General features: G+C 44.9%; 1 pseudogene; it reads right to left on the bottom strand.

Moving 5' to 3' along the window:
* Positions 1–10,297: 10,297 nt before the first annotated feature.
* On the bottom strand, positions 10,298–17,332 carry LOC130684187 (vasoactive intestinal polypeptide receptor 2-like; annotated as a pseudogene).
* Positions 17,333–18,679: the final 1,347 nt, after the last annotated feature.

Below are 18,679 nucleotides of genomic sequence, written 5' to 3'. Positions count from 1 at the left end.
CAAGGAAGACAACAGCAAGACACATAGTAATTAAAATGGGAAAGATCAAGGATAAGGACAGACTGTTAAAAGCAGCCAGAGGCAGACATAAGATCACATACAAAGGAAAGCCCATCAGACTAACATCAGACTTCTCAGCAGAAACCTTACAGGCCAGAAGGGAGTGGCATGATGTATTAAATTCCATGAAGCAGAAGAGCCTGGAACCAAGATTACTTTATCCGGTGAGATTATCATTTAAATTTGAAGGAGGGATTAAACAATTTCCAGATAAGCAAAAGCTGAGAGAGTTTACCTTCCACAAACCATCTTTGCAGTCTATTTTGGAGGGACTGTTATAGACGGAAGTGTTCCTAGGGATGGATAGCTGTCACTAGAGGTAGTAAAATCACAGTAGGGAGGGTGGAGCAGCTGATTGCGAGGCAAATGCAAAATTAAATTACTATCCCCAAAGCCAAACAAGGGATAGACAAAAAGTACAGAATTTGATACCTAATATATAAAGAATTAAGGAGTAAGAAAAAGGAGGAGAAATAGAAAAGAAAGTTTAGATTTTGTTTCTAACAGCATACTAAGTGAGTTAAGTTAGACTCTTAGATAGTAAGGAGAGTAATCTGGAACCTTTGGTAAACACGAATCTAAAGCCTGAAATGGCAATAAATACATACCTATCGATAAACACCCTAAATTTAAATGGACTGAATGCACTAATCAGAAGACATAGAGTCACTGAATGGAAATTAAAAAACAAGACCCATCTATATGCTGCTTACAAGAGACTCACCTCAGACCCATAGACATGTACAGACTAAAAGTCAAGGGATGGAAAAGATATTTCATGCAAACAATAGTGAGAAAAAACCAGGTGTTGCAGAACTAGTATCAGACAAAATAGACTTCACAACAAAGAAAGTAACAAGAGATAAAGAAGGACATTGCATAATGATAAAGGACTCAGTCCATGAAGAGGATATAACCATTATAAATATATATGCACTCAACACAGGAGCACCAGCATATGTGAAACAAATACTAACAGAACTAAAGGAGGAAATAGACTGCAATACATTCATTTTAGGACACTTCAACACACCATTCACTCCAAAGGACAGATCCACCAGACAGAAAATAAGTAAGGACACAGAGGCACTAAACAACACACTAGAACAGATGGACCTAATAGATATCTACAGAACTCTACACCCAAAAGCAACAGGATACACATTCTTCTCAAGTGCACATGGAACATTCTCCAGAATAGACCACATACTAGGAAACAAAAAAGAGCCTCAGTAAATTCAAAAAGACTGAAATTCTACCAACAAACTTTTCAGACCCAAAGGTATAAAACTAGAAATAAATTGTATAAAGAAAGCAAAAAGGCTCACAAACACACGGGGGCTTAAGAACACGCTTCTAAATAGTCAATTGATCAATGACCAAATTAAAATGGAGATCCAGCAAAATATGGAAATAAATGACAACAACAACACAAAGCCCCAACTTCTGTGGAATGCAGCGAAAGCAGTCTTAAAAGGAAAGTATATAGCATTCCAGGCATATATAAAGAAGGAAGAACAAGCCAAAAGGAATAGTCTACTGTCACAATTATCGAAATTGGAAAAAGAAGAACAAATGAGGCCTAAAGTCAGCAGAAGGAGGGACATAATAAAGATCAGAGAGGAAATAAACAAAATTGAGAAGAATAAAACAATAGAAAAAAATCAATGGAACCAAGAGCGGGTTCTTTGAGAAAATAAAAAAAATAGATAAGCCTCTAGCCATACTTATTAAGAGAAAAAGAGAATCAACACACATCAACAGACTCAGAAATGAGAAAGGAAACACCACAACGGACCCAACAGAAATACAAAGAATTATTAGAGACTACTATGAAAACCTATATTCTCAGAAGATGGAAAACATAGAAGAAATGGACAACTTCCTAGAAAAATACAATGTTCCAAAACTGACCAAGGAAGAAAGACAAAATCTAAACAAACCAATTACCATCAAAGAAATTCAAGCGGTAATCAAAAAACTACCCAAGAAAAAAACACCCAGGCCAGATGAATTTACCTTGGAATTTTAACAGACATACAGAGAAGACATAATACCCATTCTCCTTAAAGTTTTCCAAAAAATAGAAGAGGTGGGAATACTCCCGAACTCATTCTATGAGGCCAACATCACCCTAATACCAAAACCACGCAAAGACCTACCAAAAAAGAGAACTACAGACCAATATCCCTGATGAACGTAGATGCAAAAATACTCAACAAAATATTAGCAAACCGAATTCAAAAATACATCGAAAGTATCATACACCATGACCAAGAGGGATTCATCCTAGGGATGCAAGAATGATACAACATTCGAAAGTCAATCAACATCATCCACCACTTCAACGAAAAGAAAGACAAAAACCACATGATCATCTCTATAGATGCTGAAAATCATTTGACAAAGTTCAACATCCATTCATGATAAAAACTTTCAGCAAAATGGGAATAGAGGGCAAGTACCTCAACATAATAAGGGCCATCTATGATAAACCCACTGCCAACATTATGTTGAACAGCAAGAAGCTGAAAGCATTTCCTCTGAGTTCGGGAACTAGACAGGGATGCCCACTCTCCCCACCGTTATTTAACATAGTACTGGAGGTCCTAGCCATGGCAATCAGACAAAACAAAAAATTACAAGGAATCCAGATTGGTAAAGAAGAAGTTAAACTGTCACTATTTGGAGATGACATGATACTGTACATAAAAAGCCCTGAAGACTCCACCCCAAAACTACTAGAACTGATATCGGAATACAGCAAAGTTGCAGGATACAAAATTAACACACAGAAATCTGTTTCTTTCCTATACACTAACAATGAATCAACAGAAAGAGAAATCAGGAAAACAACTCCCTTCACAATTGCATCAAAAAAATAAAATACCTAGGAATAAACCTAACCAAATAAGTGAAAGACTTATACTCTGAAAACTACAAGTCACTCTTAAGAGAAATTAAAGGGGACACTAACAGATGGAAACTCATCCCATGTTCGTGGCTAGGAAGAATTAATATCGTCAAAATGGCCACCCTGCCCAATGCAATATACAGATTTGATGCTATTCCCTATGAAACTACCAGCAACATTCTTCAATGAACTGGAACAAATAATTCAAAAATTCATATGGAAACACCAAAGACCCCGAATAGCCAAAGCAATCCTGAGAAAGAAGAATAAAGTAGGGGGGATCTCACTCCCCAACTTCAAGCTCTACTATAAAGCCATAGTAATCAAGACAATTTGGTACTGGCACAAGAGCAGAGCCACAGACCAATGGAACAGACTAGAGAATCCAGACATTAACCCAGACATATATGGTCAATTAATATTTGATAAAGGAGCCATGGACATACAATGGCGAAATGACAGTCTCTTCAACAGGTGGTGCTGGCAAAACTGGACAGCTACATGTAGGAGAATGAAACTGGACCATTGTCTAACCCCATATACAAAAGTAAACTCAAAATGGATCAAAGACCTGAATGTAAGCCATGAAACCATTAAACTCTTGGAAGAAAACATAGGCGAAAACCTCTTAGACATAAACATGAGTGACCTCTTCTTGAACATATCTCCCCGGGCAAGGAAAACAACAGCAAAAATGAGTAAGTGGGACTATATTAAGCTGAAAAGCTTCTGTACAGCAAAAGACACCATCAATAGAACAAGAAGGATCCCTACAGTATGGGAGAATATATTTGAAAATGACACATCCGATAAAGGCTTGACGTCCAGAATATATAAGGAGCTCTCACGCCTCAACAAACAAAAAACAAATAACCCAATTAAAAAATGGGCAGAGGAACTGAACAGACAGTTCTCCAAAAAAGAAATACAGATGGCCAACAGACACATGAAAAGATGCTCCACATCGCTAATTATCAGAGAAATGCAAATTAAAACTACAATGAGGTATCACCTCACACCAGTAAGGATGGCTGCCATCCAAAAGACAAACAACAACAAATGTTGGCGAGGCTGTGGAGAAAGGGGAACCCTCCTACACTGCTGGTGGGAATGTAAGTTAGTTCAACCATTGTGGAAAGCAGTATGGAGGTACATCAAAATGCTCAAAACAGACTTACCATTTGACCCAGGAATTGCACTCCTAGGAATTTACCCTAAGAATGAAGCAATCAAGTTTGAGAAAGACCAATGCACCCCTATGATTATCGCAGCACTATTTACAATAGCCAAGGATTGGAAGCAACCTAAATGTCCATAGATAGATGAATGGATAAAGAAGAGTGGTACATATACACAATGGATTACTACACAGCCATAAGAAAAGGGCAAATCCTACCATTTGTAGCAACATGGATGGAGCTGGAGGGTATTATGCTCAGTGAAACAAGCCAAGTGGAGAAAGAGAAATACCAAATGATTTCACGCATCTGTGGAGTATAAGAATAAAGGAAAAACTGAAGGAACAAAACAGCAGCAGAATCACAGAACTGAAGAATGGAATAACAGGTACCAAAGGGAAACGGTCTGGGGAGGATGTGTTGGTAGGGAGGGATAAGGTGGGGGAAGAAGAAGAGGGGTATTAAGATTAGCAACCATGGGGGGTGGGAGATAGGGTAGAGCTGCACAACACAGAGAAGACAAGTAGTGATTCTACAACATTCTGCAATGATGATGGACAGTGACTGTAAAGGGGTTTATAGGGGGGACCTGGTATAGGGGAGAGCCTAGTAAACATAATATTCGTCATGTAAGTGTAGGTTAATGATGCCAAAAAAAAAAAAAGGCTGTTAATGTGTGGTGACCTCCAATGAGTTCTACACAGTGGTATAAAGATCATATAAAAGTGTAGGCAAAGGGACTGTTTGTGTTTATACAGAGGATCAAAGCCTAATTGGGCTACCCCGAAAATGAACTAAGATAAGATATGAAAAAGAACTTGCAAAATCAGCACTCTCTGGAAGATTCATGCCAGAAGATGATCATCAAAAAACCCCAACAAAGATCTATGCACTGCTACAGGTGTAGATGCACTCATCCCACCAGTTCCTGGACTTGCCATGGGAATGAAGAAGGAGATATCTAAGCTGGCCTGTGCATACAGTAAAACAACAAATTTTCCTGGATCTATACTATTGGAACTCAACCAAGAAATAGGAGAAGTGCAAATTGTAGAGCTCCAAAATCTTACAACTAAAGACTATTTACTGTTAAAAGAATATATGGGATGTAAACAGTCCCCAGGAATGGGTTGTTTAATTTGTCTGATTTCTCTCAGACTGTTCAAGTTCAGTTAGACAATATCCACCATATCATAGAGAAGTTTTCACAAATGCCTTAGGTGCCTAACTGGTTTTCTTGGTTTCACTGGAGATGGCTGGTAATTACAGGTATGCTTTGGTTATGTAACTCTACTCCTATTATGTTAATGTGTGTGCACAATTTAATTAGTATTTTAAAGCCTATACATGCTGAAGTTACTCTACAAGAAGATATGTCAAAGAAATAATCAATCTTCCCATGTTTTCTTCCGCCTGCTACTTCTATAGCTTTTCTTCTTCCTTCCTAATTACAACCCTTAAATAGAATTCGTGCCTCATATCAAATTTACCGATTATCGTATTTCTTCCAAATGGTAAAGATACCTCAAGACAAATGCTGGGCATAGAAGCCACAGGGCAGAAATATGCAAAGAAGTAAAAAGCTAACCTTTTCAAACAATAAGGCTTCTCTCTCACTTACCAACTTTACATTTCCCTGTATGGCCCCGGAAGATGACTGGTTAGCCAGAGACAGGTAAGATTCCTCAAGGGAGGAACAACCTAAGACAGGCACAGTTGCAGGGGGGCCATCAGGTGAGAAATTGGGGATCAACAGAGGTGAGGCTTAGAACCTCACCACCCCTGTTCTGAGAGAAATCTTCTGCATACATGGATGTTTTATTGCCCTTGTCTAGCTTGGATTAACACATAGTCTACAGGCACACACCTGATCATCTACATTTGCTCTCTTACAACACTAAACTATGTTTTCTACCTTTATCTTGTATCTACCTACCACTTCAGCATCTTATTAAAAATAATAATAATAAAGAGAGAAATGTGGTATCCACATGTAAATCAAGACTATAAATCAAATGGGTATTCATATTTGAACTGACTGTTTATAGTTCATAATGCATGAGCAAAACCGAAAGTTTTTGTGATGATTGCCCTTGTACTGTTCACCACGTAACTTATTCACTATGTAAGAATTTGTTCTCCATGTAAGAACTTGTTCATTATGCTTCAGAAGTTTGGAGACTGACAAAAATTAGGCTTGGGGTGGATTAATAATTGTGCATTGAGCATTGACTCCCCTATACAGAATTTCATTGTTGTTAACAACCATTTGATCAATACATATCACAAAAAAAAGAAAGTACACACCTCCAATTGTAAAATAAATAAGTAACCGGGATGTAATGTATAGCATAAGGAATATAGTGAAAATATTGTAACAACTTGGTATGGTGATAGCTGGTACCTAGAATTATCATGTATATAAATGTTGAATCACTGTGTTGTACACCTGAAACTAATGTAATACTGTGTGTCAACTACCCTTCAATAAAAAATAATTATCTACAAATAAATAAATAAATAAATAAAATACCTAGGAATAAACCTAACCAAAGAAGTGAAAGACCTATACCCTGAAAACTATAAGACACTCTTAAGAGAAATTAAAGAGGACACTAACAAATGGAAACTCATCCCATGCTCTTGGCTAGGAAGAATTAATATTGTCAAAATGTCCATCCTGCCCAAAGCAATATACAGATCTGATGCAATCCCTATCAAATTACCAGCAACATTCTTCACCGAACTGGAACAAATAGTTCAAACATTCTTATGGAAAAACCAAAGACCCCAAATAGCCAAAGTCATCCTGAGAAAGAAGAATAAAGTGGCGGGGATCTCGCTCCCCAACTTCAAGCTCTACTACAAAGCCATAGTAATCAAGACAGTTTGGTACTGGCACAAGAACAGAGCCACAGATGAGTGGAACAGATTAGAGACTCCAGACATTAACCCAAACATATATGGTCAATTAATATTCGATAAAGGAGCCATGGACATACAATGGGGAAATGACAGTCTCTTCAACAGACGGTGCTGGCAAAACTGGACAGCTACATGTAAGGTAATGAAACTGGATCACTGTCTAACCCCAGATACAAAAGTAAATTCAAAATGGATTAAAGACCTGAATGTAAGTCACGAAACCATAAAACTCTTAGCAAAAAACATAGGCAAAAATCTCTTGGACATAAATATGAGTGACTTCTTCATGAATATATCTCCCTGGGCAAGGATAACAAAAGCAAAAATGAACAAGTGGGACTATATCAAGCTGAAAAGCTTCTGAAAAGCAAAGGACACCATCAATAGAACAAAAAGGAACCCAACAGTATGGGAGAATATATTCATAAATGACAGATATGATAAAGGCTTGACATCCAAAATATATAAAGAGCTCACGCACCTCAACAAACAAAAAGCAACTAATCCAATTAAAAAATGGTCAGAGGAGCTTAACAGACAGTTCTCCAAAGAAGAAATTCAGATGGCCAACAGACACATGAAAAGATGGTCCACCTCGCTATTTATCAGAGAAATGCAAATTAAAACCACAATGAGATATCACCTCACACCAGTAAGGATGGCTACCATCCAAAAGACAAACAACAACAAATGTTGGTGATGTTGTGGAGAAAGGGGAACCCTCCTACACTGCTGGTGGGAATGTAAATTAGTTCAACCATTGTGGAAAGCAATATGGAGGTTCCTCAAAATAGACTTATCATTTGACCCAGGAATTCCACTTCTAGGAATTTACTCTAAGGGTGCAGCACTCCAGTTTGAAAAAGATAGATGCACCCCTATGTTTGTTGCAACATTATTTACAATAGCCAAGAAATGGAAGTAACCTAAGTGTCCATCAGTAGATGAATGGATAAAGAAGATGTGGTACATATACACAATGGAATATTATTCAGCCATAAGAAGAAAACAAATCCTACCATTTGCAACAATATGGATGGAGCTAGAGGGTATTATGCTCAGTGAAATAAGCCAAGCGTAGAAGGACAAATACCAAATGATTTCACTCCTCTGTGGAGTATAAGAACAAAAGAAAACTGAAGGAACAAAACAGCAGCAGAATCACAGAACCCAAGAATGTACTAACAGTTACCAAAGGAAAGAGACTGGGGAGAATGGGAGAGTAGGGAGGGATAAAGGCAGGGAAGAAGAAAGGGGGTATTATGATTAGCATGTATAATGTGGGGGGTGGGTTAAAGGGGAGGGCTTTTCAACACAGAGAAGACAAGTAGTGATTCCACAACATCTTACCATGCTGATGGACAGTGACTTTAATGGTGTTTTTTGGGGGGACTTGGGGTAGGGGAGAGCCTAGTAAACATAATGTTCTTCATGTAATTGTAGATTAATGATATCAAAATAAAATAATTAAATAATTTTAAAAAGTAGCCACACAATTAGTTGGAAGTGAAAAGTTTCTTTGCTAGTAAAGTATGAATAAAATAAAACACTATTCAAGGACACTCACAGCACAGCAAACTAGCAACCGCTACTGGTTAAAGTAGTTTAACAGTCTAAATGCTTATATTCATTGCCATTATGCTAATTTTATAAAATTAGCTATTCTAATTCAGAAACCACAAACCAATACTACAGAGCCTTTATGAAATATAAGGAAGCTGGATTCTACCACCACCTGCCTTCCCTTTTGTTTGCAGAATTTACATAGAGATCTAATATGGGACTACTGCTTCAGTTGATTATGTAATTATATTTCTTAAACAATGTTATTTGATAGACTAGACCAAAATGAAGATTTCTTTTGTCTACTATTCCTAAAAGACAGTCATGGATCTTCCAAGTTCTGTAGAAAATATACCATTTTTTAGTTATACAGAACAAGAAGAACCAATTAAAAACAAAACGTTCCAATTGTTCATTGCACAGATGTTTAAACAAAGTCCTAAAATTTGTCTCACATTTAAATTTTTGGGGAAAAAACCTGCAAGTTTTAAAATACACAACTTGTATTGCTGTTAAGGCATACTATATTGAGGAAACTTTCATAAGTGTGACTATAATAGTATTTTCCTTGTACTGTTCTTTATACCATGTTAATTTTTCTCACTGTAATTACTGTAGTATGTTCAGCAAGAGAACCTAAAAATGTTCAGTAAAATTTTATGAAGTTCCCACGTTTTATTTATAGTACTTGAGGTAGTTGTATTTGTTAAAGACACAAACATTTATCCATGAATAAATGAAGATGACAAATACTGCTTTAAAAAACCTCACTAACAAATAGTTACGAAAGAATTGTATCTGTTCAGTTACTAAATCATTACTAATGAAATTTACCAGAAATGTTCATAGAGCAACTGTACAAAACTTGAGATCAGCAGGAATTTTCCACTAATTAACTTGTTATTTACCTCACCCCTCTAAGTATCTCTAAAGACACCAAACAACCACACTCAGTCACCCATCTTAAATTCACACTAGTTCTTTTGATATGTTAAGGTCATCTTTCTTAGGAGAGACGGTTTCTGTGGAGTAAAAAGTTGGCTCTTATAGCTCACACACCTCAACAAACAAAAAGCATATAATCCAATTAAAAAACGGGCAGAGGTGCTGAGTAGACAGTTCTCTAAAGAAGAAATTCAGATGGCCTACAGACACATGAAAAGATGCTCCACATCGCTTGTCATCAGAGAAATGCAAATTAAAACCACAATGAAGTATCACCTCACACCAGTAAGGATCGCTATCATTGAAAAGACAAACAACAAATGTTTCCTCCTTCAGATCTAATGAGGTGATTTTGCAAACTGGGCAAACTAATTTAGCATGCAAGGACAGTCATAACACAGTAAAAGGCAAGAGTCTGTACCCTGTCCATGGAATACGTGGCAGTGCGTGTGAAGTAGTTTGGAATTGGGAAAAGTGCAAAGGAGTCCAGCCGGCTTTGCATGCTTGGCCAGCCTGAGGGCCCCTTCCCTGGGGAGCCCTTCCCATAGGGGAACTCCCGCCTCCTTCTCTGGAGGGTGGGGCTGAGCCCCCAGCATTTAGGAGGAGCTTGGCTGCTCCCTCGTTCTTCTCCAGGAAGAGGAGCAGAATGGGGCCGTTTACATTGAATACAGGGTGACAGGCTTGCCCTGCCAAGTGCGACCCACCAGATAATTCATGTTTCAATGTAGAAACTATTTAGTATAATATAAATTAAAATCGGTGTTCACATAACCCACCAGGGAATGCTGTGGTCCATGGTATCTCAGCAACTATTGAAAAGAGAGAAAGAAAACCCCAATACCACCTACTCCATCTGTAAACCACGTGGTGTGTGGACTGTGGACTCACCCCCTACAGGGCGCTGCCCTCTCCTTGCGATGGAGTTACCTCCCTTTGTGTGTTTCCAGGCTGCTGGTGCCACTTGTTCTCGGTAAGAGCATAACTACTCTGCATTTACAGGTCTTTGCACAACCGCCCCCGTTGAGATGGATTCACTGTATTCCTGCCATGATGGCTTGGGGAGTGGGGACACCAATGCACATGGCAGCCATACCCAGGGATCCAGCACAGCTCCCGCTTGCTGTGGCAGACAGTAAATCCAGGGATGTTTCTCCTGAACCCCACTTCCCTCACTTTTTGAGGTCTGAATGTGTATATAGAGTAACATTTAAGATGTCTGTGCAGCAGAAGAGGCCAGCACAGCTAGAAACGTCTGACCAGAAGGCATCATTTTTAGCTGCCTAAAGGGCTGGAGGGTCCCCAACATTCCCTCTGTTGTCAAATCCAGCAGTGGGGGACAGCAGCCCCTCCCAACCAGGAAAGAGACACACCCTCAACCCCAGCTCGATCTGGTGTTGCCAATAGGATGTAAAGCCATTGGGAACCTAACCAGACCCAAACACTGACCCTAACTTTAATCCTAATCCCAACTCTAACCCTAACCATGATCCTAAACCTGACCTTAACCCTGACCCCAACCCCAACCCTTCCAGCTGACGCTCTCTGAGCCTGCCAGTGTGAGCCAGGCTAAGGCTGGAAGGACTGCCGCAGTCGGCTCAAACGGCCGCACACAGAATCACACCACATGAACACACTGTGATTATCCAAGTCCCCATTTCGGGTGGATCGTTACTGGTACTGGGTGACTTCTAGCCCTGACAGCCCCTCTCACAGTATTCACGGTGGGCACGATTGGTGCCTGCGTGGGGCCGCCACCTGCTCTGTCCAATATCTGCACTGCGTTCTGCATGTGGGACCCAGGCAGAGGTGGAGAACCATTCAGAGAGCTGCCCTCCAGCCTTTTCAGCCCATCTTCGACCCTTCACCTTCACCTTTGGCTCAGCAAACACTGCATGTGTTTTGCCCGACTCCCTATGTGAACACTGCTCCCCTCACCTAAGACCCAGATTCCTGTGACTAAATCTTCCTGGTTCATCCCACTTCCCACTCTGCAGCAAGGCTTGCCGGATCCCTACTCTCCAAACACTCCGACCCAAGGACCATCCTCCCCATGGCGCTCGCTTGTAGTCACTCATTTGCTGCTGGCTTGGCCGCACCTGCAGACACCGTTGGGGTGGGAGGTACTGTGTGGCCCTGCCCACTCCAAAGACAGAGGCATGGGCATGGCACTCACCTCGTGTCCTCTAAGGAGAGCCTGGTGGCCGCCCATACCCCCTTGCAGATGGTGGGGCCACCTGCAGAAAGACACCCGGTCATCCGCAGCCCTGGCCAGTCACTGGGGGCAGACCGGCAGGGATGACGCAGCTGTGTGTTTCATCGGCCAGGACCATTGGGGACCAGGGTTCTCTGATGATGACATTAAACAGAACCACCTCATAAACAGAAGCCAGCTCATGCCCTGGCCTCATTAAGGTGTGAAGACGAGTGTGTCTGAAAGCTGAATGCCCACTGTGCATCAGAAGCACTCGTTCAAGTGCAGGGAGGCTGTGCTCCCGTGATGGGGCACCCCGCCCCTCACAGTGGAAGGGCTTCCTGCTCTGTCTCCCATGCACCCTTCTTCCCACCTGTCCCCCCTTTGGGCACACTCCAGGAATGTGAGTTCAGTACAGTTTTAAACCAGCTTCCTGGGTCCCAGAAATGGTAATGTGTGGCTGTTGGAGTCTCCTAGAAAAGCTCGCCTCAGTGTGAACTGAGTGCACCCTACAGGGGGAGCAGGGGTTCTCTGAGCTGAAAAGTACCCCCCAGGTCAGCAGGGAGGGGACAGGTCAGGGGTGGGAGGGCGCTGGGAAGCTTACCCCATCCAATCAGGAGGTAGGCTGTGAAGCAGCGGCTGGGGAGCATGGCCACCAGGAGGGCATGCAGGTGTAGCCCCTCGGCCAGCAGCCAGTAGAAGCTGGACATGATGTAGTCCTGGAAGAGCACCAGACTCAGCTTGCAACCAACCTGTAGGGTCACACACCAGCATGGGCATGGCCCTGAGTGCAGCACATGGTAGGCCAAGCTGCCCCCTAGCACCACACCCACGCTGCTGTGAGTAGAGGAGAGAAAGCAAGGAGTGGATGTGCACAGCCCCCACACGTGCTGGCACCTCAGACAGCCCCAAGAGTTGTGCTCAGGGCTCCCAGCCTCCCTCCCCGCTCCCCATCCTCCACTCAATCCTCCTCCCTCTGTTCTTCCCAAGATCCACTCTTAAAAGGGATGAAAAAATAAAGGGAAAGCAAGAGAAACCAGCAATGATTTCTCCAGGAGTTTTGGAATGGTTTTCTCTGGGGAGAAAATTGCACAGGATATAAAGCATATATATTTAAATACAATCTCTCAGGCCTTCGTATAATAAACGAACCAGGTGTCCCAACTTCACACGCAAACACTAAATTGATGTTTTAATCATTAAATTTACTTAGGAGTTCTGAAAAAAAGGATTTTAATTTCTGTCCTCTGTTTCTGCAGCCTCCCTCCAAAATTACCGTGTGGCTGTGCTTCTGTAAGTCCATATATGTGGATACACTTTCACGTTTATGTGGATACACTGACATGTACATGTAGGCATGGACACGTGGGAAGAATATGCTTACATAATGCAGACACACATGGCGTGGATATGCTCACATGTGTGTGGGCACACACACAAGGCAGATGTAGATACTTTTATATGGCATGTGGATGTATGTTTATATCCACTTACATACATACTTGTGGGGTGCTTAAAGGGACCCTGTCAGGCTGCAAGGACTTTGGCTGGCAGCCCTCAGCCCTCCAGCCTGCCCGCCTCCCACCCAGGCCTCTGAGGAGCAGCACAGGGAAGTGGCACTGCTTACTGGGGCTGGGACCCGGAGTCCTACTGCCAGAGCCCATGGGCACAGAAATGTACGTGCTAACAGCCATGAACATGGGAAACTCACTCCATAGACTGTCAGTGGGGCAGGCATGCAGTTGGGCTAGGTGTGGACGGGGAGGCACACCCTGCCGGACCAGCAGAGGCTGCAGCTGCATGTGGCAGGTAGAGCTGCCAGCTCTCTGGCCTTTGGGAAAGTGACCCAGTTCTAAGTGTGAGTGTTCACTGCACTGCTTCCCTGCAGAGCTCCATCTGACAGAGACGAGGCGCCACACGTGAAGATGGGTGTGCCAGCAGGAACATGGTACTGAGGCTGTGCCTGCTTGGTGGGATGTCACAGCCACATGCGGGGCTGCAGTGCCAGTCAAAGGAAACACTGACACGCCCTGGGCTTGGAGGATTTCTACGATGTCCTGTTGAATAAGGAAGAGTATGCAGAAAAATGGTCTTTAAGATGATTCCATTTTCTTGGGAAAAGTGTAAATACTGTGTCTGCAACTGGTCTATTTTCTCATTCAACATCACCACACTCAAGGACCGCAGGGTCCAGGGCATGGCACTCCCAGCAAGCCTCATCCTCGGGGGCTTCAAACCACACCCCTCAGGGTTCTCTACAGCATCCCAAAGATGCGAGGGCAGAGCCTGCCCAGGCCAGTGGTGAGAGCAGCACTCCTGACCTGCCCAGCCCTGGTCTGCAAGCCCCCCAGACATGCACCAGGGAGGATGGGAGGAGCCTGCCTTGGCTAGGGCTGCCACCATGGGTCAACATCCAGTACTGTTGTTCACGTTCTCTGGAGTGTGGTTTTCCAGGGCAGTTGGATAAAAACCAGACAAACCAGAGCAGAGGATCAAGTCCAAGTGCGTGCACGGCTGGAGACCCTGGGAAATGGCAATATCCAGTTCCCTTTGTGATACAAGAGGCCCAAGTCCATGAATGGAACAGGAAAAGCCGTGTGTCTCCTGGGCTGCTGCAGGTAAGGTTTTCTGTCACACCTGGACGTGCGTGTCCACTCCAGGCCCTACGGGAATGTAAGGTGGTTCTCTGGTCCCTGGGAGCTTGGTGACATCTGTAGTTGCTGATTATGATCAAGCAAAACAGGACATTTTTATGAATGTGTGAAATACCATTCATACAGCTATGGGGCCAGCACAGGAAGTGGGCCTCAGCACGGAGTGTGCCTGATACTGGAAGCCCCGGCTTGCACTCAGCCTGCAGCAGAGTTGTGCATCTTGGTGATTCCTGCAGGGTGGTTTCTTGGGTCCTATTCACAGCTGCTCCTCATCTGAAGACGTAGGGCTCCCACAGCACCACACAAGCCTCAGGCAGTTGGTCCTTCCAGGCATGGATGCAAACACAGGAACTGAGTCTGAAGGGTGCATGCAGTGGGCACCTCACCCGCTGTGCCCCTTTGCTCACTTCCCTTCCTCCTAACCCCTGTGTCCTTTGGGCTGTGGCCAATGTGGCAGCTCGGTGGGCCCAGGACCCTCACCCAGCCTACAGCCTGGCCCTGTGATGTACATGCTCTTCCCAGGCCAGAGATGTGGCCAGCTCAGAGCTGAGCAGCTGCGCCCCTCCTGAGCCAGGGACTCAGGCCCTCAGGGATGGCCTTGGAAGCCTGGGCTGGGGCTCAGAGCATGCCCAGGGGCCCCACATGCCATGTGCTCTGGTCTCAGTGAGAATTACCTGTGTGTCCCACGCATGCCCTCTGGCAGCTGGGCGATCCCAGACAACCCTGGGCTCAGAAGCAGCCATGGCATGTAGGGCATGCAGGTGGAGGTGGTGGGTGCTGGGGGTTTCTGAAAAGGAACAGGCTTTTTCATGCCTTGGCCCATCTGCACACCCTGAGGAAAGACATCAGTGCCTCACTGGGGGACCCGCCCCAGATGCTCTACTTGGGGGGAATGCGTTTGTCTAAACACAGCTGGGAACAGAAATATCTAAAAATCATAGATGAAAGAAAGGCTCCTTCTTCCCATCCCCATGTGGGACCCGAGTGTCCTGGCTGATGAACTCACTCAGGGCTCTGCACCCATGAAGGGGCGATGACAGGGAACAGCCTTTCTCCTCTCTGGGCACTGCTCTCACCCTGCTCATGCTCTGCACTGTTTTCCTGCTGCCCCCACCCTCCCTTCCTCTCCTGGCACAGGAATCTTGGTGGCATTTTGTGCCCTCCCCTCTGCTCCATGCTCTGGGGATGGTGAGAGGAGGCACCCCTGCCTGCTCCATCCCAGACGGTGGTCCACAGAGCTGCTGGGACTGCCCGAGCGGCCCCACAGGTGTCTCAGCTGGGCCATGGGCCTGCAGTCAGCCAGAACGCAGCCTGAGCCCAGTCAGCAATGACACGCCACGGGTGGCTGGGCTTCCCTCAGCCCCACATCCTCATTTACCAAATTTGAAAATTTCTCTATTGATGGTCGCTGGGCACCATTGACAGGGTCCACAGGCAAAGTCCAGCATAGGAAGGGGCTCCAGCCATGGTGGGGGTGTTCCCATCCACAGGGGTGGCAGAAGGCTGGTGGTGTGCCAGCAGGGCAGGTCACCCTTGGCTACCCCCCAGGTGCTGTCCCTCCCCCATCCCTTGGTGAGGAGCTGGTCAGGACTGTCCCCATGGCAGGAGAGGGTTGAGATGCAGCTCATGGTCCAAGGCCTGCTGTTCGTGGCTCTGTGACAGTTGGTGGAGGTGGCAGGCTCCTCCGAGCTTTGAGGCCATCCAGGGAAATGCTGGCAGTTCCTCAGGGGAGGCCAGCCCTTGGCATACACAGAGACTCCCCAACTTTCTGGGGTGGGATTTGTGGGCTCCTGGGTGTGACAAGAGTGCCCATGGGTTGTGAGCCGATTATCCCCCCAGACATGTTCAGCTGCAGCCTGATGGCACAGCTGATGCTCTGTGGTGTGGAAAGGGGTTTACTGTCTTAAAATCAAATCAGTCCACATTCTGTCCAGTGCAGAGCAACAGTGTGGCAAAGCCATCTGGCAGGAACATGAACCGCTCCAGCATCCTGGCTCCTTGCAGGAGAGAGGAGCCGACCTCAAGAAGCCCGATCACGTTAGGGGCAAGGCACCAGAGCCCAAATGCCTGCCAGCATCCAGAGGACACAGGAGCCACACAGCGGAGAGGAGTGAGGAGGCGGCCTGCGTGCAAGGAGCTTGATAAGCACTACACCACAGTGGGCTTGGTGTGACAACTGGGTAGCGTGCTCCCTGAGCGTGGTGGCCGGAGAACCACGGGGCAGCAGGGGCCACCCCACCACCGCCTCTGTGGGAGCTGGTGACTGACACGGGTGCCCTTGTGCCTAAGGGCTGAGCCCACACTCGCTCACAGATGTGCAGCTGGGCTCCCAGCGGGCTCAGGGCACTGATGGGAACATCTCCCACACAGAATCAGGGAGATCTGGGGACAGAACGATGGCTCTGTGCTCGTCCCTTCATGTCCGGGTTTTCCAGCCCGGAACTGCTGCTGACAAACTCTGGAATGGGGGTAGGGGGCCCAGCCAGCCACCTGCCTGTGTCACCCCCTTGTCTCATCTGCAGAGCTTGACCTACTCTGGGCCCCCACCCTATGGCCAGGCCCGTTTCTCAGGCCTGAGCTTGACCTCTTGGAGGTTGTGTACCAGCTGCAGGACTTCATCACAGGAAGTGGGGATTAGGGGAGGGGTGGGTCGCTGAGCAGGGAGGTTGGCAGATTCACTGCCTACAGTCCACCCCCCACAGCAAAAGGACTCTGCCCAGATGGGTGGCCTTACCCAGGAGGACTGTTGGTCGGGGCAGTGCAGCGTGCTGCAGCTGGAGTACAGAACATTATCCTTGACCAGCACCGAGACGACTCTCAGGATGAAGGAGAGGAACAGGTTCAGGTGGCTGTGGTTGTGGGTACGTGCCGCCTCCAGGGGGAGAGATGTATTGTAACCCATTGATGCAGGGGCACTTTGACCCTAAGGCTTCCTTCTTTTTTAATGGAAGCTAATAATTATCTGACTACTCCCTAGGGTATATCAAGGATGTTTTCCGTTTTGTATTATGACAAATATTTTTGTACATGAATCTTTACCCTAATTCCTGATGAGCTCCTCAGGTCAGAGCCCTCAAACTGTACCTGAGAGTGAAAGTATGAACAGCAGGGTCTGGCCCAGGCCTGTGGGGCATGTGCACTCACTTCACTGTTTTCAGCAAAGCTCACGTCAAATGCCCTCTTACTGGACTTAAGTGTCTGTGATATCTTTCATATCAAAAAATGCTCAGAACGTTTTTTTTATAGTGCTCTTATAACACTTAAACTCTGCTTTGGAGAAGACTTAGTGAATATTCGATTTGACTTTTAATTGAGAAGTCATTAGGAAACCAGCTGTCCTACACAAATGCACTTATAGGGTCATTAAATATCAGCTCTCTAGGTTTAAGCATAGTTTAAACTTTTTGAAGAACATTAAAAAATACGTACTAAAGCAGGCTTCCTCTGTGGGTATGAAGGAGCAGCTTACTGACTGCCTTCCCACCTGGATGGGCATGACCCTCAAAGTGGGCAGGGCTTTGGGCAGCAGCCAAGCAGTGGAGGCTGGAAGGACTGGGACCCAGGGAAGGGAAACATGTACACGCCTGCCCCCTCGCTGTCTCTCAGGCTGTCTGTCTCAGGGCTTAGGGGCCATCTAGGGAGCAAAAGCCCTGAGCTTATCACAGTGTCACTGCAAGGGATGGCATCAGAATGAGGGGATTTCAGGGTAACATGTGAGGGGCTGCAGGTCTGGAGGAAAGGAAAACAGTCCAGAGCTCAGCAGGTGATTACCTGAGGCTTCACACTTGTTTGGGTCCCAAGTTCACATGCTGGGTGAAATGAAGTGAAACCCAGGGGCTAAGAAAGTGACATGGTTGGAAGAAATTTTAGCAACTTCATTTACAGAATTCAGGGTGTTGGGTAGAGGGACTCCCAGGCTTTCACTGGAAACTCTAAAGAGCTGTGACCCAGAAACAGTGGTGAACCAGAGAGAAGCCCGTCTTCATAAAGCCTGAAATACAGACTCAGATCAACACGATCCTGACTGGTGCTCTGCCTATCTTGCTAGAAAACCTCTCTGCAGTGGGATATCATCTAAAGCCTCTGTAATTTAATTATTTGTAATTTCAATGGAAATAACTAGGCATGCCACAAACAGGACCAAATGATCAACTGTCAAGTTAAAAGGAAAAAAAATTAAAGAGTCAATTTTAGAAAGATGTCCAGAACCTGGCATTTTAATATACAGAGTGTATTAAGTATACATTGA

This window comes from Manis pentadactyla, chromosome 6, assembly GCF_030020395.1.
Source record: "Manis pentadactyla isolate mManPen7 chromosome 6, mManPen7.hap1, whole genome shotgun sequence".
NCBI lineage: Eukaryota > Metazoa > Chordata > Mammalia > Pholidota > Manidae > Manis > Manis pentadactyla.
This window is presented reverse-complemented; position numbering and strand designations above follow the sequence as displayed.